The following is a 25,636-nucleotide window of genomic DNA, read 5'->3' on the forward strand; positions in this document are numbered from 1 at the left end:
TAAATGAGAGCAGAGCCCTAGTCCTGCAGACTTAGTGCCCTTATAAGAAGAAACGCCAGAAAGCTTTCTGTCTGGGTGTGTGCATGCTCACAGTAAATGCTATGTGAGGGCAAAGCAGCTGTCTACAAGCCAAGAGAGAGTGAGCCTTCACCAGAAACCAAACCTTGCTGGACCTGATCTTACACTTTCTGGCCTACCGAACTGTGAAAAAATACATGTCTGTTGCCCAAGCCACCCAGTCTGTAGCATTTTGTTATGGCAGCCCAAGCTGACTCAGATACCTTCACATTGCAGAAGGGCAAACTGAGACCCCCACAGCCAGTTGAAAAAGCAGATAGAGAGTTGGAACTGGGCATCCTCATTGCCAGTTTAGACCTGTCCGTTGTTATGTAGCAGTTAATCCATGGCCTGCTATGTTGCATGAGTCTGTTGCACATTTTCAAGTGGATTGTAAACCATCACTAAGGAATATACCTTATGTTTCCTGTAGGTTCCTGCATGCACAAGTACACACATACACACACACAGTGCTAAGATCATGGTGGATGCCGGCCTGTAAACCAAGCTGACCATCTACCGCTCACTCTGGTTAACACAAAAGAACGATCCTGTTGTAGGCAAGCTCCTAACTCTTGCATTCAAGTTTGCTCTCTTATATTCTCATTGTCTAGTCTCCTGCCTTAAATATCTGCTGGTGGCTCCATTGGTTTGGGGAGCTACAAGTTCCTGCTTTGTCCCCCTCACTACTAGCTCCCCTGGGCATCCTTGATACTATGGGAGAGAAGCTACTCACACTAACCCAGGCCCACCAGTCTAGCCAAGAGTCATTCATTTTCATGATCTGGTATGGAAGTGGGGTAGAGGGAAGAGAGGGGGATCTGATCAAAGGATGGATCAATACTTGGGAACTGATCAGACTCAGAAATGAGCTGAGCTGGACAGTGTCAAAGCCAATTGAGTAAAATGTCCACGATGCTGGACGCTCGGTAAATCTTTAAAAGATTCTACCAGCCACAAAAATGAGAAAACAACATAGATTGCTTCAGAAAGCAAGAAAAAAAAATGGAGAGTGAGATGGGAATGAGGAGAAGTTGACTGACTCACAGAACCTCAATGTCTGCTGGGCACACTGTCAGCTGAGGACAGGAGTGGGGTTCGAATAGGACTGACAATCAGATGACAGTCGGGACACCCTCCCTCTGACATAGACCTTCTCACACTGACTTCATTCCCCACCTGCCCCCCAACTAAGGAGCTGAGCTGGATGAACTGAAAGTTCTCTCTAGCCCTCACGGCCTCTTAACCCTCCTAAGAAAATAAAACAGTGAATGCCACAGGCAACCACGAAAATGTACATTCCTAGAGAAGAGTTTTGCTCTGGTATGGAGGGCTTTATGTCCCATCAAGGATGAATTTCCAGAGAGCCAAAAGAGACTTATTTATGTGAAACTCAGAACAAAATTAGCTGCTAAGATTCTTGGGATTTTGCCAGGGAAATAGTCTCGTATTAGCCACCAATCACACTTTTCTGAATTTGGACTTTCTTAAGCAGGTGACCCCTACCTAGGAAGGTCACCCAGCCTGCTCCGAGTTTTTTAAGAGTCTAAATGCTAGCTTTTACATGTTAGTTTTTGCATGCATATTCAGCATTTTTAAATGGCTCTAGTCCCTTAAAATGTCAGGCGAACAGAATCCAGGAATTCACGTCTGATCTCCACGGAGCCAAAAACTAAGGGCCCAACTTTGGCCTGTGTTCCAGCAGTAAAATTCAGCTACAATATTGACGTTCTAGATTGTACTTCTACTGTTTTCTTAGCAATGAAATCCACAAACCTTCCGTTTCTGAACCTTTGCCCAGTTTGGAGAGCTGAGCCATCAAACTGAATTTTATCTTGTGAGGGTTAACAAGTTTGAGTCCAAATATAGCAGTCCTATATACCTATCACGATTTATTATCTATTTATGGCCACATTTGCAATGATGGAGTTTTAACAGCCTCTGTTTTACCAGAAACCACGCAGACCCAGATACTGTGGTTTTGACATTGTTGATACTGAAAAGAAATGCCTTATTCCTTCAGTGTTGCTCTGGAATGAAGTTACCACATATGAATCTGTTTCTTGTAAGTGTAGAGCTTGCTAAGTGTGATGAGGAGTCACATCCAGCCCGCTGGTTTACAAAGGAGGAAGCATGCTCAATGTCACACCTTGTTGGACCAGAACCTTGGTCCAGAGCACCTCACACCACACGTATTGCCTACTCCACCTGTCACGTGAAGTTCAGAGAAGGATGTATGTCCCAGGGGTGTCCGTTGCACAGCAGCTGTACTCACAGTTTCATGCAGACAGAGGAAGATCATGGAGGTTGGTTTCCTGCCATGCCCACGCTTTGCTCCTCATCTGAGAACCCAGTAACCTCATCAGAAATGTTAGCATTTCTACCCCGAAGTACCATTCAGCGTCCTGAAGACTGCCTGGCCTAGAGGACAACCCTAGCATGATAGATTGGTACCCAATACCCATTGGTACCCAGCAACAATTCTACCTTCTCTCTTACATGCCTATTTGAGTTGCAGAGGCTAGAAAGCTAAAAACTACATTTCCAGACTCCTCGGCATCTCTGTATGGCTGCAATTGCATCTCAGCCAATCAGATGTAAGCCTGCGTGATGAAGAAGGTGGAAGTAGGCTGAAGTAATGCTTCTGTTGACTCTCCCGACTGATAAGAATGGACTTGGAGCATTTAGCTTGTCGGCAGCAGGTGTTAGTGTCTGGCTTCGTGAGTGTTAGAGAGCAGGGGCACCCATTTTGCTGGTGTGGCTCATAGCAGACGTGGCCTTGTTCCAGAGCTGGTGGAAGCGGCAGTGGCCTCCTCCCAGAGTGCCTTCTGGACTTCAGCAGCCAGTGGTTTCCTTGTCACAGAAGAGCTCACATCTTCCCAGGTGGTCAGTTCTGCACTCTGGATTCAGAATTTCTTCTTGAATGGTCAGCCTGAGTCTCTTTCTTCGGCCTCAAAACAATTCTACAAGCCGTTTACCACTTAGGGGAAAAAATTAAAATAAAATCCTACCTGCTTAAGCAACGTAAGTTGATTCTGTTCTCTGTAACTAAACTTGAGTGATACATCTAGAGAAGGCCTGAGCTAGATTCAACCCCGTATATTAAGCCCTCACCATGAGCCAGGACCACAAACTGGCAATCTACATGACTCTCATTTAATCCTCACAGATGGCGGAAAAAAGGAGAAGAAGGTCAAATTGGGGAACACCCTCCTGAAATCCCCCCCACAGCCAGCAGCTAGTGCAGGAGAAAGCGAGGTGCACCTTGATTTCCAGCCTTGGAAAGCGAGGTGCACCTTGATTTCCCCCCTTGTTTTGGGGGACATCATTAAATGTTCTGAAGTGAGTACTGGGACCTGAGCCGGGGCTCACAAGCCCAACTCTGCCGCTTATTATCAGATGGCTGAACTGCTTTGGACATTGGTTTTCTTGCCTATAAAGTAAGACTGTGGTAGTCCATACCTGTAGGACTGTTATGAAGATTAAGTAAGCTCATATACATAAAATGCTGATCCATGACAAATGTGAGAAAACCATTTGCTTCTGCTAAGAATTTCCCCTAGCAGGAGGAGGACACTGAACTTGAAGAAGTGAGCACAAGGTGGTCTACTGACCCTTTCTTAGTCTTTTAGAATAAGATGTCAGACCGCCCAATACGTTGCCAATATTAACAGATTCAGCTGCAAACGCAGCTGCCATGTGACATAAAACCATAAACTTGGAGTCTTAGACTTGGGTGTGACTCCCAGTTCTGTATCTTTGTAGCATGCTGGCCTTGACCCTGTCTCCTAAAATAATTGATTCCTCACTTCTTTGTAAAGTTTCACACTGCTGTCCAGCTCCCAGGCTATTATTAGATGAAATGAGAAGGAAGGTTCAGCACAGCTCCAGGAAGAGGGTTCCACTCACCAGGCTTCTTTTGGTTAAGGTGAGAAAGTTCCATTTAATGTAAATCAGGCCACGAGTGAAATGCACTGGTTGGTGGCTTTGAAGAGCCACACGTGGAACACAAGAAGTGCAGAGATGAAGCTAGAAGCTCTCTCCCAGTCTCTAGTCTCTACCAAGGTTTCTACATCAGCACATTTTCCCTCACTGCAGACATCACCAGAGAGAAACTGGCTTTGATGGTCTCTCCTGCCAAGAGTAGCCAATGGCCTCCCTTCGCTAGGGACTGGCGGGTTTTCTAGGACTTGAAAGTTTTAGTGCTAAAATTGGGACAGTCCTGGGCAAATTGGGACAAGCTGGTCATCCTACTCTATTCTCGCATTCGAAGGTAAGGACTGATGGGCCCAGCCTGGGTCAGAGACCACCTAATACCAACTCACCAGCAGTGGAGGTTACGTCAGAACATGGTAGCTCATGCAGAACATGTTGGCACATCCACAAACACCACCTGGGCCTTTCATGTAGATTTGGGATGGGAGGTGTCTCCAGGATAGTGAGGGAGAGGGACATCAGAAAGAAAATCCCATCAATATCACCTTGGTCCTAGAGTAGAGACGCAGTGAAGGGTATATTCTTTCCTTCAACATAAAACAACTTCAGTGTAACTCTATAAGACAGTGGTAAGGAACTCAATGGAATCTGTTTGAGTTCAGAAAAATTGGAATGAATTTGCATGTAATATTTGGGTTTCAAAGTCAGCATAAAATAAACATGTACAGTCCAAATACCTACCTACCTCTAAGCTTTGTCATGTCACTCAGCAAGGGATGCCCCAGTAAGGGAGCTGAGCAGGGACTGCAGCCAGGTGAGGACCAGCAGGTTCTCACCTCCCCTTGCAAAGTCACTTTGGGACATGGATTCATTGGACAAAAAGTGATACACGTAGCCCTTTCTCCCTTGCCCAGAAGTTGCAGATAACATGGTGTTTTCAGTTGGTGGGTGGTTATAATATGTACTTAAAAGATTAAAGCTCTTTGACCTAAGAAGGACAAAGAGAAGTGTTAAATAGCATTCAACCTTCAGAAGCAAAAATCATTTAGGTGGATGCCATGGAGCATTTATCCTCCACAAAACAAAGAGCTTTTTTTATTATTGTTTGGTCTTTCATAAAGAATTTCCAGTAGTGATTTTGTATTATCCGTCAGAACAAGTCATCACAGCCAATGGCTCTATACAAACAGTTGTGACAGTGAAAAGCCCATTTCGCCTGGCTGAAGACAGTCCTGTCTAAACCTGCCTGTCCTCCAGGCAGCACCCACTGCAGATATTCAGGGCAACAAAGAGAAAGTTTCCATAGCAGAAGGCAGAACTGAACAGTGAAGCAACACCAAAGATTCCTTTCTCAACAGCACTGTAGAACCAGGCAACTCCCCCAGGCTCTGAAGTGTGGCTGGCCTGACCATTTTACAGAAATTTTTGAAGGGAATTTACACCTGGGATTGACATTTGCTCTTCAACCCCAGTTTACCTCAACCAGTTGGGAGGAGGTGCCTGCAAGCTCCTACTTATCCCCAGCTTTGATCTGTTGGCCCTATCTGGAATCTGACTCCAGTCATTATAGCCTCAAGTGGAATGAAATCTGTCCCTTCTGTACCTTATACAGCTTTTTCAGGGACATTCTTGACCCTCTGAAAATTTTCTGACCACCATCCCCCCACCGTCAGGTAAATGGGCTTTTTCCACCCTTTACCCCCACCTATTTCTGTCCCAAGCTGCCCATAAGGCCATTCCACCTCTCCTCCTCTCTGCTCCCAGCCCCACTACGACCTTATAAGAAGCTTTCTCTGCATGGAGATCAGCCTCCTTGTGTTAGTCAGTTTTGCTTGCTGTAAAGGAATACCTGAGGCTGGGTAATTTACAAAGGAAAGATGTTTGTTGGGCTCACAATTCTGCAAATTGTACAAGCGTGGTACCAGCATCTGCTCAGCTTCTGGTGAGGCCTCGAATTTTTTACTCATGGTGGAAGGGGAAGGGGGAGCAGGCACATCACATGGAGAGGGAAGGAGCAAGACAGGTGCCAGGCGCTTTTAAACGACCAGCTCTCATGTGAACTAATAGAGAACTCACTCATTACCACAAAGGTGGCACCAAACCATTCATGAGGGACCCACCGCCATGATCCAATACATTCCACCAAGCCCCATCTCCAAGCATTGGGGATCACATGTTAAGATGAGATTTGGAGGGGACAAACATCTGCTCCTACACCTGCCTGTTCAAATCCCTGACCATCCATTTCCCCTGACCTGATTCTCCACTCCCATTCAGCTATCCCATGGCCTTCACTGCAGAGTGCCCCACCTCTGAAACCACAAATTCAGATCTTTGTCTTTCAGATCACTGCCTCTCTTCCCTCTGACTTGGTCTTTCGGTGGCTCCCAATACTCCACTGATTTGTCCCGTTTTCCATTCACTCTTCCCCTCCCTCCTTCTCTTTACTTCCCATATTCAGCGCAGATTTATTCAAACTCTCCTCTACCAACATCCCAAATTCCTTGCCCATTATTCTTCCATGGCTGTCACCAGGTGACACTTGAATGTCACATCTACCCAGTGGTCCATCTTCACCACACACACCCAGTATTGTTGAGTAAAGGTCACATTCGAAGAGATCAGTGTCATCCTGCAGTCACATCCACAAACACCACCTGGGCCTTTCACTCTGCCTGGCACTACAACTGTAGGTATCTCTTTGGTCAGTTCAAACTTCCATTCTCCATAATAATTATTTCTAACTTGTATTCTGTTCAAACATCCTCCTTCTCTCTACCCTCCTTGCTCTTGGCAGATAACAGAGAAACAAGTATCCTTTGTTGGAGGGAAATGTCCCCAATGGCCACCACATCACCAAAGCTGCCCATTCTTTACCCCTTCCCTCCTACCAAAAGAGAGATAGCCCAGGCTTCCTGTCCAGAAGGAACATATTCACCCAGGTTCTAGAGACAACTGCTCCCCAGCTTAGAAGCCCCATGCTGTCAACTCATCAGCCTATACCAGCATGCCCACCCTGGATCCTAAACCTCCCTCTCTCTATGACTCTTTTCATCAGCATTTAAGCCCCTCAAGTCTCTTACATCTTAAAACAAACTTTTCCCTCCTTCCCTTGCCACTGCCAGCCACTGTCATATCTGTACCCTCCTTCAATGGCAAGACTTCTTTTTTTTCTTCTTTGAGATGGAGTCTTGGTCTTGTTGCCTAGACTGGAGTGCAACGATGGTGCAATCTTGGTTCACTGCAACCTCCACCTCCCAGGTTCAAGTGATTCTCCTGCCTCAGCCTTCCAAGTAACTGGGATTACAGGTGCCTGCCACGACGCCTCGCTAGTTTTTTTGTTAGTAGAAACAGGGTTTTGCCATGTTGGCCAGGCTGGTCTCGAACTCCTGGCCTCAGGTGGCCTGTCTGCCTCAGTCTCCTAAAGTTCTGGAATTACATGTATAAACCACATCACCCAGCCAAGCCAGACTTCTTAAATGGGAACTCTTGTTTCCCAAACCTTGTCTTTAGACACTTGAGTTAGAATCATCTAGGGAGTTTAAAAATACACACACACACACCAGAAGAGAAAGAAGCCAGATACCTAAGACTACGTATTATATATGATACCACTCACATGGAATTTCTAGAAAGGGCAACATTATAGGAACAGAACACAGATGAGTGGTTGCTGGGGCCATATGAGAGCGGGACTCACAGAGAATGAGCAAGGGAACGTGTGGGGAGTTATGGGAATGTTGTAAACCTGGATTGTGCTAATGGCTGTACAACTTATAAATTTATGAATACTCATCAAACTGTACACTTACAATGGGTGGATTATTTGATATGTAAACTATATCTCAGTAACAGTATGTGTGTGTAATTTTTTAAGTCAGAAAGCAGAAGGAAAAGGAACCTCAAAAGATTAGACCTCAGAGGACCAGACCAGGGCACGAACAAGGAGTTTGAGTGCCCTTGATACTCTTGATAGTAGATAAAGATTCCCAGGTTGGGAAAAAGGAATTTAGAAGGGAAGTTAACGGAGCCAATGGTGGGTCGGTAAGGAGGAATCCCAAACCACACTCCCATATACACATTCTCTAAGACATGAGTGTAGAAAAAAGATGACAAAATCTGAGAACGATTATTGGAACCCTGGGTAAAAGAATTGATATACTATGTCCTGGGTGGAGCTCCCAAGAATGCGGCCAAGCTTCAAAAAATGCGTGCACTTTGTCTAGGCAGACAGAGCCCTGGCTTCTCAGAGAGGTGTGAGAGCAGCAGATGTTTCCAGGGCACCACGACATGGCACAGACAAACTTCATCCCTGGGGCAGACTTACAAAATGGAACGAGGCCAGCTGAGCCGCAACCTTCATGGGCCGGGAGGGGCAATGGATGATTCAGTAGACCTCGGCGTGAATAGGTCCGCTCTTAAGGGCCTGGCCCCGTGACATCATAAGCCCCTGAATTTTCAGACCCAACCCCAGAAACAGAGGAACTTTTGCTCTCAATTGACAAAGAACTGATTTCTGTCATCCTGAAGTTCAAAATAGACATTCAGTTGAGAATTTAGCTAAATAATGGAATCTACATTTTGGGACACTTGAATTGACGAACCACTGTACAGAGGACTGGGCATCCTCCACAGAGCAGGCAAAAGAACGGGCCAGGATACCAAATGAGACTGAGATGGCCCAGTTTTCCCAGGTGAATCCAAAGCAGGATCTTCATTTTTCCTAGATTAACAAAGAAAAACCACCTACAAGCCTCTCAAAGCAACGGGGAGAGTCAATGCTTAGCACTGATGGTTTTTCCTCTTCTTACCAAGTCAGTGCCTCACATTTATTGGGTGTCAGAGACCATGCATGGACGAGGCAGAGATGGAGACTGTGGAAGGAGACGGCTTCTAAGGTTTGCTACGGTCTCAGCCACAGTGGCAAGCGTCTCACTTCCCACCCAAGCCTCCAACCAGGAAGGACCCCAGCCTCTAACCCACAGCCAGTCTGGGAACAGAGTGTTGTGCAGAGGGTGAGCAAAAGCCCTAGTCACAAACACAAGAGCCTGACCCCAACATGGCCAGCTTCAAAGCCCTGAGCTCAGGGACACCTCAGGGACAATCACTCTCTGTGCGGCAGGAAGAAGGTGGGACCCGCTAAGGCAGGAGAACTGGGATTCTGCACATATCATTCATGTGACTCTGGGCAAGTGACTTCACCTGCAGCCTTGTTCTCCTTCCTGGGTCGCTGCTGGCTAGGGAAGGTGGGGAGAACAACAAGGATCAATGAAGGCAACCCATGTAACTCCTGAAAGCTGAGTTCCAATGGGATTTCTGATACCCAGACCCCAGCAGCTTGCGCTCCACAGCTGAAGAGGAGTTTGTTGTGCGGTCCCAGACACATCCCTCCTCCCACATCTGAAAATAAGGCCAGCGCTCTGAGCTTCTTGTCACAGAGAACACCGTTCCCTTCTGCCATCCTTCCCAGCCACCCAGGGGTTGCGATCACGTTTCTTTTCTTCCTACCCTTTGTTGTCAAACAGTCATGCTGGCAGGGCAAACACTACAGACTTATCTTTTCTCAGCAATTGCATTGATTGTAAGGTCCATGTCTTTCTTCAAAGAAAAAGATGATAGGAGTGAGATGGAACCCTTGGAAATGGACATTTAGCCAAAATGATACAAAATCGAAGTATGCGGCCCCAGCGGATGAAAACTGTTCCCCCAGCAAAAAGTTTCCTTTTTCTTCTGTGAGAAAGCATCAGAGCAAGACAGACGTGCACCCAGGGCTCGGCCATTCATTGGTGCCGCCTGCAGAGCCTGCCGCTCTTGGTCTTGTGTCCTGAGATCTGAAAATCAGCGAGGCATCCCAACGTGGGCTCCAAGGCTTCCCAGGCAAGCGATGAACTAGCGATGAGCCTTGTCACTGCAGGCCAGGGATGCTGGGGCTTGAATGCAATCCTCATTCTAACCACAAATCCCGACATTCAAGGACACACTTCCAGGCACTTCCTTTGCTGCCTTTCCTGAGTCTTTTTATTTTTTAAAGCTAACATTAAAAATACATATATAAAGTAAACCTGTGTTATCCCACTTGGGAGTTTTTGTTCCAACTAAGATTTGGAATTTTTTTTTTTAATTTTCAGACAGCAGCTGTAACAAAAATTCACACCAGCCCCAGGCTCCTCTCTTGGCAAGATGATGTAATAATTCCATTCCAATTGACTCATTCTGCTGAAGCTGATGTTCCAAAATGGTCTAACACCCACTTTATTAACATTAGAGCTAATTTCTTTTGAAGGGAGTTTCAAGCAGCCAGGACTTCGATTCTGAGGTTAATTGGTCTGTTTGCCACTGTTTGTCACAGGGCTGTCTTTAAAGGACATCTTCAAAGACTTGCTCTGATACTAGCTCCCGAATTGTCTGAAATGCCTCAAATGCCTTTATCAATGCCAAAAATGCAGTGAGCGAGAAGGGCTTTTTACTTAATTATTTCTGAAAACCAAAAAGGGGATTCCATATAGACAGATAATGAGAATTGACACAGTGAAATGAAAATGCATGTTCAAGCCATGAAAGCCAGAAGAGTCACACTTTTTTTTTTTTTTTTTTTTTTTTTTGAGACAGTCTCACTCTGTCACCGGGCTGGAGTGCAGGGGCACAATCTCGGCTCACTGCAACCTCCACCTCCTGGGTTCAAGCGATTCTTCCGCCTCAGCCTCCCTAATAGCTGGGACCACAGGCACATGCCACCAAGCCTGGCTAATTTTTTTGTATTTTTAGTAACAGGATGGTCTGGATCTCTTGACCTTGTGATCCGCCCGCCTCAGTCTCCCAAAGTGCTAGGATTAAAAGCGTGAGCCACCTTGCCTGGCCAAGAGCCACATTTCTAACCTGGGCAGGTGAAGGGGAGGGTCCATCGTATCCCAGCCGTCGGCATCACACTCAGGGATGGGTGCTTCGTTTTCTTATCTCCTGGAATTGTTTCCATTTTCAAACCCAAGCTGATTGGGTTGCATTGGTTGCTTAGCAACCCACAGGACAACAGTGTTTGGTTCTGAGATGCCAACATCTGCACATCATTCAAAGTATAATTTTTAATTCAAAAACTTCTGTCTGGAGACAGAGAAGAAAATGTATCTTTGAAAAAGAAAACAGAACTGTATTTCTTTACACAAGTCCCCCTGCCCCACAGCCCCCACCCACAAGCAATGCACAGACTATGTGGCTGCCTTTCGCAATTCCAGGTCTACATTCAGATTTTTTCCAGTTTCTTTTCTGGGTAAATGTGAGAAGGAAAGGAAAGCAAAGTGGAGCATTTCTTCAGGTATCCAGAAGAAACATAGAAAACCCTCCATTTTATTTCAAATGCAGTTAGGAACGCTTGAGAACAGAAGATGAAAATATTTGGGCCTCCGTTTTATTGAGAATTATGGCTATTGCGGATCCAACTTTCTGCCTAAGTCAGATAAGGATCAGGATATGTCTCTTGACAGCCATTCGATGATGGGACAATCAGTCTACACTAAGATATTATTTGCTATATCTGGAGAACCCAAGGCTGCTACTTCCCCTCAGCAAAATAACTAAATGGCAACCCCAAAATGAAATCAGAGAAACCAACTAGCAGAGGAACTCAGGTATCTCCACCACCTAATCAGGAGTTCGCTTCGTGATCTCTAAATACAGCTCATATGCTGAGAAACTTGGTCTCCGTTATGCCAAATCCATACACGCCTGGGTGCTGTTTGGGGCCTGGCATTCCTTGGAAATTGCACCTTCCAGGACTTGCCACTATTTAAACTCCCAGGTATCAATATATTTGCATGTTGTTTGGGGGAAAATGCAACAACCCTCCCCTTCCCCCGCCCCAGGGGAATCAGATTCAGAAAGAATAAGGGCAACTCCAGAACACCTTTCTTTTAAAAACTCCAAACGCCAGTGCAAACTGATGCTATCATTCCACTGGCCCCTGCTTGAGGGAATGCATTAGCCTCCGCTCCTTCCAATCTGGAGAGGTCAAATTACCTGCTGGAAAGCAGAGGAAACCCTAAATCACTTGATACAAGAGAAAAACAGCCCGGAGAAGTTGAGTGAGGGGGGAAGCTCAGATCTCCATTTAGGGAAGGGTCTCCTTAACTCATCAGTTTCCAAAGGGCTTTAACTAGGAGATCCTCTAGCAGAAAAAAAAAAAAACCGCTTTGTGCTTTGCTAAAACGAAAACACGTATACACATTTCCGTCACCTTTCAACATAACACCCTAACCCATTGCGAGGTTCTGGCCACTAGGTTTTTTAGCCCAGAGCAGAGACCTGATTACTGTTATCTCCGCTTGCATAACTACAAATGTTGTCGTTACTTCTCAACTGATACGGCTCTGTTTTACAAACACAATGGAAGGCTGTATGTACACTTGCCCTCTCACCAGAAGGGCTGGTTTAAAATAGAGGAAAAAAAGAGAGAAGAAAAAGAAAGAGGGGGCTGGGAACTGAAAGGCAGGCCTGCTGAATGAGCCTTTCAGAAAGAATTATGTGATAGGTTTTGTGTGTGTGCTTTTTTAAAATGTTGCTGCCAAAGCTAAGAATTGAAAAGTATGCAGTGGGCATTGTGTCAGAAACACAACGATTTATTTTGCTGGTTCATTTTCAAACAAGAGCTTTCTCCTTACTCCCTGAAATGTGTTTTGGTCCCGAATCTTCAAAATGTGAGGAACAGAAGTTATGCAGAGAGCCGGGTCTGATTCAAGATAAACAACTCTTATATTATAAATGTGACAGTGGCATATCCCTGGCCTCCAAAGAGCCTCATCTGTTTACCCAGACTGCAGGCATTTTCTCCATCCAAAAAAAAAAAAAAAAATGCACAGGGATAGAAGCGGGGTCCCCCTTGTCAGCCCTCCCTCCCGGCTTCCTTGTCACCTGCAAGGCCCGAGGGAGGCCTGGTCATTGAACCCTTCAAAGTCAGAGCTTGTACACACAGGCATGGTCAAAATCAGGAATACAAGACATGTGCCTTCTTTGTTTTCCTGGTCCCATCCCACAAAGCTGAAGCCTTATCCCTGTTAATTCCCACTCTGTTTCTTCTAGGATTGCACGGAAGTTCCTGGAGGCTCACTCAGGCCTGGCTGTGGGAGGTAGGCCAGAGAAAGGGGAGGATCTGGTCCTCAAGGGGGCCATCTGTCCACGCAGCAGCTACCAGCAGGACTCTCCTGCCACTGGCCCTCTGCCCACACCACTCTTAGCCATAGTGGGAGGCAGAGTTTGGGCTCTGTTTGAGCCCCTTCTAGAACCTTTACCTGATTCTTTTAACAATATATATTTTTAATCATAACTAATTCACATGCCATAAAATTCACCCTTTTAAAGTGGACAATTCAGTGTTTTTTAGAATATTTGCGGAAGTGTCCAATGATCACACAAATTCCAGAACATTTCATCACCCCCAAAAGAAACACTGATTGTACCTCATTTCAAATTTATCATTCCTAATTTTGTTTTCTAAAGAGGGTCTCAAATTGTTTAAGCCTTAAGCCCCCTAACAATTAAATTCACAAGCAGCCTCAGGCCAGCTTCCCTAAGATCACCGGACAGATCATTCTACTCCAGAACCAGACACCCCAGGTGGTGGGAGGCGCCGACGCACTGGATCCCAGATTCCCGCCACCTGCCTATGGTTTCTGGTTTTACCACCATTTCCCCAGGTCACGGGCAGGATGCAGAGTCTCCTCTGGAGGACCGAGCTAAGCCTAACCTTTCTTCCTTTCTGGGCCATCTCCCCAGTCCTGAGAACATGGGGACCCCATAGCCCAACTCTTCCAGTTCTCCTTTTAATCCCAAAACACAAGAATTTGACTCTCTTGTTCTCTGGATTATGTCATCCCTTATCAGGGGCTGGGAGAAGAAAGAAGTAGCTGCCTCACCAAAGGTCACAAAATAACTGAAAGTAATGATTGGAAGTTGCTGAGAACAGCCATGGACACCAGGCTGAAGTGGTATGGGGTTCACTTGCAGCAGAAAGGACAGCATGAAGGCACAAGACTCAGCGCCTCCCAGCTTTTGGTCCCCTAAGGCCAGTGGATCTTCTCTGCCGCTGAGACAGGTGATAGGACAGCATACATCCTACTTTGTGCTGCAGTCAAAGAAAAGGACCCACTCTTCCCCCTGGGGAGATCACAAAATAACTGAAAGTCATGGTTACCAAAACCCCACCAGGGTCAATTTGTCAATTACTCCCCTGACATGCATGATATAATACAGCTCCAGGCTTGTAGCAACCGAAACATCACTGCCTGGAGGCTTCTCCAAGCAGAGCCAAGTGTGACGCCAGTGGCCTTGTAGCAGGAACCCTCCCTGAGTCTGATACCACTTCCTCAAAAAAAGGAGGTGGCTTTATGAGCCATCTAAATAAATAAATAAATAAAAGGAGGAGCCAGGGCTCCTGTCCTCTTGACACTGCAACCTGATGAGAGAGTGGGCTGGGAACTATGTTCGCAAAATGAAGCTCTGCCCAGGGACTCAGGACCTGGGGGACCTGGTCAACCAGAAAATCATTAGTTTGGGGTTATATATTCACTTTCACACTCTCAATTCCACTTACCACCTGCAACATGCCAAGCTACTTTGGTTGTAATTCTCTAGGACTCCCCAGTGCCCACTCTTGGTGAGATCTCATCTCTCTTCAGGGATCACCTGATTTGTGTTTTAACTTGATTTCACTTAATTAAAAAGACTGAGAAATGGCTGCAACACACACAAAAAAGCCCCAAATTCCCCTAGGGTGGCCCAGCCCAAACGCCTGAGGTCATTTGCTGCCCTGGAAGAAGACTGGCCAAATGATGGTGCTGGGCCAGGGGGAGGAGTCCAAGGTCAACTTTCTATCCTGGAAAGGAGGAAAGGAAGCCAGCACTTTCCAGTCACTTTTACATCAGAAATGGCAGGCCTGAGATTGGAGCCATCACCAAGTGTCCAGATAGTGGTGGTGAGGATAATGGTGCAGCAGCTCCCCTGTGTTCCCTTGCCAAGCTCTCTGCAGAGCAGTTCACATTCAGGACTTTGTTTACTTCTCAGCACCATTTTATGATGTAGATATTGATATTATCCCTGTTGGGTAGATGAGGATAAAGGACATTAAAGAGGTTAGAACATTTGACCAGAGTCATACAACTCGGTATTGAGAGAGCAGCACTTTCACTCCATCCTTCTGCCTCTGGACTCTTGGTCTTAACCAATACTCTAGGTTTCCTCAAGTGGGAAAGGCCAAGAACAGGCCATCCCCTGAGTCTAATGCAGAGATGTCCTTCCCAGCCTGGACCAAGCAATGAAGAGAGTCTGGACTTCCCTCAGGTGAGGAATGACTTTACTGCTTTATTTTCTGTAGGAAACAGGATATCTGACCTGAGAAGTAACTATTAATACCACAATTATCTAGGGGAGAAAATGCATCCCTACCTCACACCATGTGACCAAATAAAGGCCAGCTATATCAAAGGTTAAATGATACACTGAAATCATAAAAACATGAGAAAAATAGTATCGCATTATTGGAATGGGGAAGACTATCATAAGTAATCACTTAAAAGTCTTAGAAAGAAAAACTGAAGCACTTGAATACATATTTTTTTTTCCTGAGAAGGAAAACGATGCTATTAATAAAGCTAATGGGTAAATAATAAACATATCACAAATAGACATCACTTGCTTTGTAAGTACCTCCTACAAAACAAAAGCCAACAGAAAATATAGGCAAAGGCCATGAGTAGCTCATAGCAAATAAATTGTAACAATCTCTTAAAATATATTAAAAGGTGTACACCCTTGCTCATAATAAGAAAGTTCCAAATTAAAACTCCCCATCTGGTTGGCCAAAACCTGCAAGGATCTACAAGAGTGTGGGGAAATACATTCTCAACCAGTGATGGAGGTCATGCACATCCACTCAGCCTCTAGGGAGAGCCATTATGCAATCAGTATTTGATCATGCAATTCTACTTTTAGGAATTCAGCCTACAAATATGTGCAGATATGTAGGGAGTGGTTATATGCACAATATGTATTGTTTTCATCTCTTTTAATAGCAAAGTTTAGTGGTAATCCAAGACATAGAATAGAGTATAAAACTGGTTAAAGTATGGAACAGAATGCCACACAGATATAAAAAAGGATGACCTATTCAAAAAAATTAAATTGGACCCTTACCTTAAGTTATATACAAAAATTATCTCAAAATGAATCAAAGGCCTAAATTTAAAAGCTAAAAAAATAAATCTCTTAAAAGAAAACATAGGCCAGGCGCGGTGGCTCAAGCCTGTAATCCCAGTACTTTGGGAGGCCGAGGCGGGTGGATCACGAGGTCAAGAGATCGAGACCATCCTGGTCAACATGGTGAAACCCCGTCTCTACTGAAAATACAAAAAATTAGCTGGGCACGGTGGCGCGTGCCTGTAATCCCAGCTACTCAGGAGGCTGAGGCAGGAGAATTGCCTGAACCCAGGAGGCGGAGGTTGTGGTGAGCCGAGATTGCGCCATTACACTCCAGCCTGGGTAACAAAAGCCAAACTCCGTCTCAAAAAAAAAAAGAAAACATAGAAGTAATTTTATATGACATTGGATTTGGCAATGGATTCTTAGCTATGACAGCAAAAGCATAAGCAACAAATGAAAAAATAGATCAATTGGACTTCATCAAAATTAAAAACTTTTGTGCATCAAAGAATACTGTCAAGAAAGTGAAAAGAAAGCCCACAGAAGCGAGGAAAATATTGCCAAATAATACATCTGATAAGAGTCTAGGATCGGCAATATGTAAATAACTTACAACTCAACAACAACAAAACAAAAAACTCGATTTACAAAAGGGCAAAGAATCTGAAGAGATATTTCCTCCAAAGAAAAGATACAGCCAATAAACATATGAAAAGATGCTCACCATCATTAGTCATTGGGGAAATGCAAATTAAAACCACTGGGGAGTGACTGCTTAGTGGATACAGAGTTTCTTTTTGAGATGATGGAAATTTTCTGTAATTAAATTGTGGTAATGGTTGCACAATACTATGAATATACTGGAAGCCATAGAAATATATACTTTAAATTAGTTAAAATTGTGAATTTTATATTATAGTAACTTTTACCTAAACAGAAAAAAAAGAAAAGGATGAGGAAATTCTTTGCATACCAATAGGAATAATCCCCAGGATATATTTTTAAGTTAAAAAAAAAAAGCAAGTACACTACTATAGAACAAAGGGTGTACATGTTCTCATCAATAGAGTTCTTAATGTATTAATTGACCATGTTTTATTAAAGTTTATCTCCCTGGATGAAAAGCAGAGAAAGAGAACCATATCCAAGCCATCTCTAGACTCAGAGGATGAATACCCCCTTGTCCAAGGGCCATGTAGCTGTTCAGTAAGCGCTGGCCATGAGGCCTTGTTTATGCAGCATGCAAAAGCTGCCCCCATTCACCCCAGCTCATACTGGGCCACATGGAGGCAGCTTCTGGCTGGGGCTCCTGTCCTCTGGCACAGCTACCTCCTTTGTGCCCTGTCATAACGAGCTGAGCAATGGGCCCAGGGAAGCTGATCAGTATGGAGCCCTATTATGTCCATTTTCCCCACAACTAAAGCTGGACACACAGGCCCCAGACAGCCAGTCTGATCCATCGTCAGTTCAAGGGAGTTGCAAATCCAGTTCTGTTATGGATTGCACGTTAGTATACCCTAAAGTTCACATATGGAAACCCTAACCTCTAGTGATATTAGGAGGTGGGGCCTTTGGGAGGTAATTAGGCTGAGATGAGGTCATGAGGGTGGAGTCCCCATGAAGGGATAAGGCAGAGACTACAGTTTGTCCTCTCTTGTGGGAGGACACAATCAGAAGGCAGCTGTCTACAAACCAGGAAGGGAGCCCTCAATAGACACCTAATCTGCCAGCACCCTGATCATGGACTTCTAGACTCCAGTGGAAAATACGTTTCTCTTGTTTAAGACGATCTATGGTATCTTGTTATAGCAGCCCAAATTGACTAAGGAGAGAGAGAAAGAACAAAAAGATCCACAGCTCTATCTGCCTACCACAGGCATGGAGTCACCTTGAACTGGGTGACCCTATGTGTAAGCATCTCACCACACCAATTGCCATTTCAGTGTTAAAAGATAAGCATTTTCAGGCCAGGTACAGTGACACATGCCTGTGATCCCAGCACTTTGGGAGGCTAGGCAGGGCAGATCGCTTGAGGCTAGGAGTTCAAGACCAGACTGCCAACATGGCAAAACCCCATCTCTACTAAAAATACAAAACTTAGTCAGGCATGATGACCCATGCCTGTAATCCCAGCTTCTCAGGAGGCTGAGGCATGAGAATCACTTAAAACCAGGAGGCAGAGGTTGCAGTGAGTGGAGATTGCACCACTGCACTCCAGCCTAGGTGACAGAGCAAGACTCTGTCTCAATAATAATAATAATAAGCATTTTCATGTAGCATGACCCATAAATGTAAGCCAATTACTTCACCTGGTGTTCTACTTAAAAAAAAAAAAAAACCATGAAACCATGATCAGTTCCAACACTGGAGGAAAAGCTGGCTGAAAAAACGTTTTGAGAGACTGCATAGTACTGTATTTTATGGGTGATTTTAGGGATTTTTAAGGATAATTTTGACCATATGTGATTCTCACTTCGTGCGATGGCTTTACACTCCAACCCCTGAGTTGAATGCAACCCCCTTGCAATAACAACAGGGTACAGCTGACTTCTTTGTGTAGGAAATGAGAACCAAGACACGGGGGCAGTTGGCCAGGCATGGTGGCTCATGCCTGTAATCCCAGCACTTTGGGAGGCCAAGGCAAGTAGATCACCTGAGGTCAGGAGTTCAAGACCAGCCTGATCAACATGGTGAAACCCCATCTCTCCTAAAAATACAAAAAATTAGCTGGGCATAGTGGCAGATGCCCATAATCTCAGCTACTTGGGGGGCCAAGACAGGGCAATCGCTTGAACCCAGGAGCTGGAGGTTGCAGTGAGCTGAGATCTCACCACTGCACTCCAGCCTGGGTAACAAGAGCTAAACTCTATCTAAGAAAAAAAAGAAAGAGAGGGAGAGAAAGAAAGAGAAAGAAAGAAAGAGAGAGAGAGAGAGAGAGAGAGAGAGAGAGAAAGAGAGAGAGAGAGGCCGGGCGCGGTGGCTCAAGCCTGTAATCCTAGCACTTTGGGAGGCTGAGGCAGGTGGATCACGAGGTCGAGAGATCGAGACCAACTTGGTCAACATGGTGAAACCCCGTCTCTACTAAAAATACAAAAAATTAGCTGGGCATGGTGGCATGTGCCTGTAATCCCAGCTACTCAGGAGGCTGAGGCAGGAGAATTGCCTGAACCCAGGAGGCGGAGGTTGCAGTGAGCCAAGATCACGCCATTGCACTCCAGCCTGGGTAACAAGAGCGAAACTCCGTCTCAAAAAAAAAAAAAAAAAAGAAAGAGAGAGAGAGAAAGAAAGAAAGGAAAAGAAAGAAAGAAGGACATTTGTATAGGTGCTGCCCAAAGTTCCCACAGGTGTCCCACACTTTCCTCTCCCACAAGTATGTGCTGATAACGTTCGTTACACAGGTACAAAGGACAAGTCTGCATGTGCTCAAAACTTACCATGTCTCGGTAACCTACACACAGATCTCATCCAAATTTATAATATTTATAAAAGGTAAGAAATCTTGTCCTTATTTTATAGGATGTGGGGAAACTGAGGCTCAGAAAGTCCACCCCCAGTCAACTGGAAGATGCAGTGATGGCCAAAAATCTGAGATCTAAAGCCCACGTTCTGTCCACCTCATCACTCTGCCTTCCACCTGTAGCCAAATCATACTGATGATCTCAGCTCACCTGCTGTTTTCCTCCTGTGCTAATTTATTTCTTCAGTTTACATCCAATTGCGTCCCTTCTACTCAGGCAGCTTCTTCATCTGCAAATACACACTGGAGGAGATCTTAAGACTATACCCACCCGAAAATTGTTTCTTTCAGCTTGAGTTTGCATGCCCAAGCCGGCCCTGTGGGTCCCTAAAACTTTGCCTTGCAGCAAAGTGAACCACTTTCTCCAGTAGTTTCTCAGCCATTCCACTAACATTTCCAGTCTTTTTCTAACCCCTTGGTATTCCAAATACTGCTCGCTTCCAAGACTACCTGCAGCTCCCATTACTTTCCCGTCATTGACTTCGTGCTGGGGTTTCTAACTACCCAATACACATCCCATGCTTTCGTTTCTTTTTCTGTCCTTGGAATCTGAAACATCTCCCAATTTACTGCCATCTGCTACCTTAATTAATAGGCTGTTTACCTCCCCTGTAAGACCTTGCAGAGATTCTCTTGGACTCCATCCCTAACTCTGTGCTCAGTGCAGGCTCTCATTAGTCTTGGTTTATAATCGAGTTTTCAATCTATTTGACAGCTCTCATCTCCAGGCCAATTTGAATTACATTTTTCTCGTAAAATTTCATAATACACAAACACGCTTTATTCAAGCCTGGAACAAATTACATCTACAACATTCCCTTTGTCCACTCCTTTTATAATTTGAAAAATTATAAAGAAAAAGGAAAAAAGAATATCAATCTGGCTTGTTTGATAGAAATTCACTAGTTCCTTCTCTGCATTGAAGTCTCACATTTGCACAGTGATCTCCAAGGAGTTCTCTCTTCTACATAACAGAGCAGGGTGCCTTCTGCCAGCCTCCATTCACCCCACCATCCCCGTTGGCAGATGTGTATTGCTCACAGTGCAGTCATGCCCAGATGCATAATCAAGACTGGTTTTGTAACCTTAACCGCCAACACCATTTACCAATGAGGAGTTGCTCAGAGCGGAAAACAATCCATTATTAGAATTTTTGTTGTTGTGACCCGACATAGTCATTGTTGCAAGTGTTTCTCAAAATGCATCTGTCCTCTGCTCTTTCTTCATATGTAAAGTGTAAAGAAGGGCAAGAGGGAAGAACCAGCATTTATCAAGCTCCATCTGTGAGGCAGCTTCTGAGTGTGCTCTTGGCTTCCTAAGCTTCGTTTCAGTGATGAACCTTAAACTGGTCTCCTCCGTATCGCCTGAAGATTTTGGTAAGAATGCAGATTTCCAGGCCTCACTCCTACATATTCTATGTTAGGAGTTGTGGAGCAGGGCTCAGGTATCTGTTCTTCTAAAGCCTCACAAAGTGCTTTTGATTACTAAGCGAATTTGGGAAGCACCAAAAAAAAAAATTTTTTTTTTTTTTTGAGACAGAGTCTTGCTCTGTTGTCCAGGCTGGAGTTTAGTGGCATGATCTGGGCTCGCTGCAATCTCCACCTCCTGAGTTCAAGCGATTCTCCTGCCTCAGCCTCCTAAGTAGCTGGAATTACAGGCTTGTACCACCACACCCAATTATTTTTGTATTTTTAGTAGCAATGGGGTTTCACCATATTGGCCAGGCTGGTCTTGAACTCCTGACCTCATGTGAGCTACTCGCCTGGGCCTCCCAAAATGCTAGGATTACAGACGTAAGCCACTATGCCCAGCCAGGAAGAAGCAACTTTTCAAAGCAGCTCAGAAATGTCAACTTCAGCCTTTTCTGTCAGCCATTTGTTAGATGAAGAAATGAAAGCCCAGAGAGGTTGGATAATTTGCCCTATGTCACAAACTAGGAAATGATACACCCAGCATTAATGAATGATCTCTAGGATTCTGGAGCCCATGCTATCTTCATGATCCCACAAAGCCTCCATTTGATGGGAAACTTAATTTTTTTTTGTATGGTCAGTGGGGATACCTTGGTATCATTTTTATGAAGATGAATACTTAGCACTGCCAAAAGCCATTTGGTACACATCCATGTTCATAGCTGCATAATTCATAGTAGCCAAAACGTGAAAATAACTCAAGTGCATATCAACACATAAATGGATAAACAAAATGTAGCATATCCACACAATGGAACATTATTCACCCATAAAAAAGAATTAAATTCTGATGCAAGCTACAACATAGATGAACCTGGAAAATATTATACTAAGTGAAATAAGCCAGACATGAAATTAAAAACATTGTATGATTCCACTTATAGGAGCTACCTGGAATAAGCAAATTCTTACAGAAAGATTAATGGTTGCCAGGGACTGGGGGAGGGGGATAGGAAGTTATTATTCAGTGGGTATAAAGTTTCTATACATTGTATATATTTTATCACAATTTTCAAAAGCATAAAAAAGATATTTGAAAACAGCAGGAGATTAAGCCATATATATATGCCCCTGAAATACACCCCAAAAGTAAGATCATGGAATAAACCAGAGGCTTTCTTTTATTTTCCTCTAAAGTTGAATGAAAATAAGATTTCTGGTTAATTGAGGTTCCAGCTGGGTCATGGCTTCACTGTTTCACTCTGAGCTCATTCCTTCTAAGAGAAAGAATGATGGGGAGCCTTTTAGCATGTAGAGGATGAAGCACCCTGCCTAGTGGGACAAATGGCCTCACCTGGGGCATCAGGAGGTGTGAAGATGACTCTACCCTGAGGGACAGTCACTTGGATGAGTTAGGACACCAGTTTCTCATCTGGAAGAAGGGAATGCCCTGGCTGGTATTCTGCAGCACACCCCAGTTCCTCTACTAGCATCCCTGTGCTGGATTGAGCCCATGACCCAAGTTGAGCATCCTTTCCCCAGAAATTTCTTTTCTTTTTTTTTTAATTTATTATTATTTTTTTTTAGCTACAAAGTTGCAACCCTAAAGGTATTAGCAGCCCTGGTGATCTCAGGTGGGTAAGTTTCCACAGTTGCCAAGAGGGGCCACAGGCAATTTCAGTCAGCAGAGCCTCTGCTCCAGTACCAGCTTCCACGATCCTGGAGCTGCTTGTCCCAGGAGGCCACGCTTCCGCCCCAGGGCCTACCTCCATCCGCTCCACAGGTCCCTCTTGTTCTTGGGCAGAGATGCTGACACCTGCAACACAAGGAATCCCGACTACCACGGTGGAAATTCGATTAAAAGATTGCTAGGATTTAATATGTTTTTGTTTTTGTTTCTGAGATGGAGTCTCGCTCTGTTGCCCAGGCTGGAGTGCAGACGCAAGATCTCACTACAACCTCCACCTCCTGGGTTCAAGCAATCCTCCTGCCTCAGTCTCCCTAGTAGTTTGGACTACAGGTGTGCACCACCACGCTGGGCTAATTTTTGCATTTTGAGTAGAGATGGTCACCATCTTGGTCAGGCTGGTCTCGAACTCCTGACCTCAAGGATCCACCCACCTCTGCCTCCTAAAGTGCTGAGATTACAGGTGTGAGCCACTATGCCTGGCCTCTTCTGGTTTAAAAAACAAACAACAAACTAAATCCTCTAATCCTGAAAAAGTTGCTCTATACCAATTTAACTGTAAGAAAAGTTTCCCTTTGTGAAAAAAGTGTGTCATCTGAGACTCAGAATGGACAGCCTAGATAATGCTCAGACCCTTTCTGGCTCCAAATCCTCCCATTCAAAGACCAGATGAGAGTGGAAGATAGGAGAGGGAGAATTATGAAATAATCCAAAATAATTATTATGTAGATTTTAAATTTGTTTCGAGGAGTTATTTAAGAGTGTTTTCTCCTCCTCTGTGTTTTTCTAGATGATTCGTATCTTCAAGGAAAACGTGATTGCATCCTTTAGATCAAAGATACTGAAAGGAGATGCCTATAAAGGAAGATTTTAGGCACATAAAGGTTATGGCGCCTGTGCCTCTACAATGAAAAATGCAATGTGTTCTGTCTGAGAAAGAAAGGGAGCAAGAATCTCCCGTGCAAGCCTGGCGCTTAGTTCTAGCAGAGGGAGTCGCCAGTTGGAGAAGAAATACATCAGTTGTCAGTCCCCACATATCCTATGGCTGTGTCTTTTTTTATTACAGAGGACACTGCAGTGAGGGATACCCAGTCTCATGGTGGAAGACGAACAAGCTAATTTAATATTGCAATGAAGGAAACTGCCATTAATCCACACATGGAATAAATCAACAGTGGACCTCCTGAAAGCCAGGAAAAGAGAGCTAAGGCTTAAAGCAAGAATGGCCAAGGCAGCAGGAACAGTGTATGCTTTAAACTTCAGGTTTTGTTAGCAAGAATTTTGTCCTCTTTTAATAGTTAACCTGACCCCAGCTCAAGAATCCAAGATACTGAGTAGTCTATTGTGCACCTGCAGAAAACTTTCAAACCCTTAATGACTTATAATCTTGGTTTCAGCAATCATCTCAGTAATTCTCACAGCTCCCAGATGCTCCAGACCCACCTATCGCTCATCTCCAGCAGGAGGTCCCCGGTTTTATGATTTTAAAATGTAGCTTGAAAAAGTCTCCATCTTATCTCGGAGCAGAAGTGGTGTTACTTGCCAGCCCAAATACTCTAGTTTCTCTCTCACTCAGCTGCCACCACTGTTTCATGCAGCCCAGCCGGGCTCCTGCAGAGATAAAAATACAACTCATTTAAGTCAATGATTAAATTGAAAGTTATAATATTACCAATTAAGTTTGAGCAAAGAGGGGGGAAAAAAAACCCCAAATTCTTTAGGAGGGTCACCGCAATGCCTGTCTTCACAAATAGCACTGTCACCACTCCCCACCTGAATCGGAGTCTTATGAAAGCACCTAAGGAAAGCTGCCCCACGCCTTGTCACTAGGGTCTCCACTTTCAGTCTCAGAACAACTACTTATTGTCTCCTAAGCACATTTTTATCAGAGTCTGTGTGCTCACTGGGCTGTGGAGAAACCTTCCAGAGTCAAGCGCATTTCCTGAGCCTGCTAGTCCCCAAGGGGTTGAGGAAGAGGATGGGCACTAAGATCTCACTGGAATAACAAATGTGGCATCCATGCTGGGAATTATTCAGAGTGCATATGAGATCCACGCTGGGAATTATTCAGAATATGTATAAGCCAGATGTGGTGAAGACAGGTGACAAAAACAGCTATCAAGGTAAGGCATGTTAGACCACAGGACCAGGGCTAGGGTGTGCTTGCGGTGAGGAAGGTGGCACACCTCGACTGCAAATGCTGTCATTGTCAGGTGCATACTGTACACTTGCACGGGCCTGAGTCTTAAGTACCTGAGATGGAGCCTGGGTACCTCTCTCACTGCACCTAGCCCCAACCTTGTGGTTTACAGTTCCCCAAGCACGGCAATAACAACTTCCATTCCTCCAGCTTGGCTGCATTTAAAATACAACTGGTGGAGGGAGGGGTTACAGCACAAGCCGGAGCCTGTCTGCAGGAGTTGGCCCTGAACCAGCAGTTCGCATACAGCAGCCTGCCACATCTTCCCACCCAACCAACCGTCACCAGCCTGCCACATCTTCCCACCCAACCCACCGTCAACAAACATGGTCCTCTGGAGTTCCCAGCCAAAGGAAGTCCCCAGTGGTCTGGACAGAAGAGCTGGGCTCCCTCCCAGATCTCACTCCAGCAGATTCCCCGGCTGCAGAAAGTGACACGCATTGTTCCTCTTCCACTGTGCGTTAGACGGCCCATTATCCCTGTGATGATGCACAGATAGTTCTCAACTCATTAAACAACGCTGGCAGCCTTTTAAACAATCCTCTAATTACTAGTCTCCCCATAGAATTACACCCTCCAAATCCTAGTTTGTGCTACTGTAGACTTTTGGGAGCTAAAGTCGATGGGAGAAAAATCCCAAGAAA

The 25,636-nt window shown here is 44.9% G+C and overlaps 1 long non-coding RNA gene across 1 annotated transcript; it reads right to left on the bottom strand.

Moving 5' to 3' along the window:
* Window positions 1-21,940: 21,940 nt before the first annotated feature.
* On the bottom strand, window positions 21,941-25,411 carry LOC118146140 (uncharacterized). Its single transcript, XR_004731595.3, has 3 exons — window positions 25,308-25,411; window positions 24,236-24,403; window positions 21,941-22,921 (listed from the first exon to the last, which is right to left on the bottom strand). It is a non-coding gene; the product is annotated as an uncharacterized LOC118146140 (long non-coding RNA).
* Window positions 25,412-25,636: the final 225 nt, after the last annotated feature.

This window comes from Callithrix jacchus, chromosome 12 (genome assembly GCF_049354715.1).
Source record: "Callithrix jacchus isolate 240 chromosome 12, calJac240_pri, whole genome shotgun sequence".
NCBI lineage: Eukaryota > Metazoa > Chordata > Mammalia > Primates > Cebidae > Callithrix > Callithrix jacchus.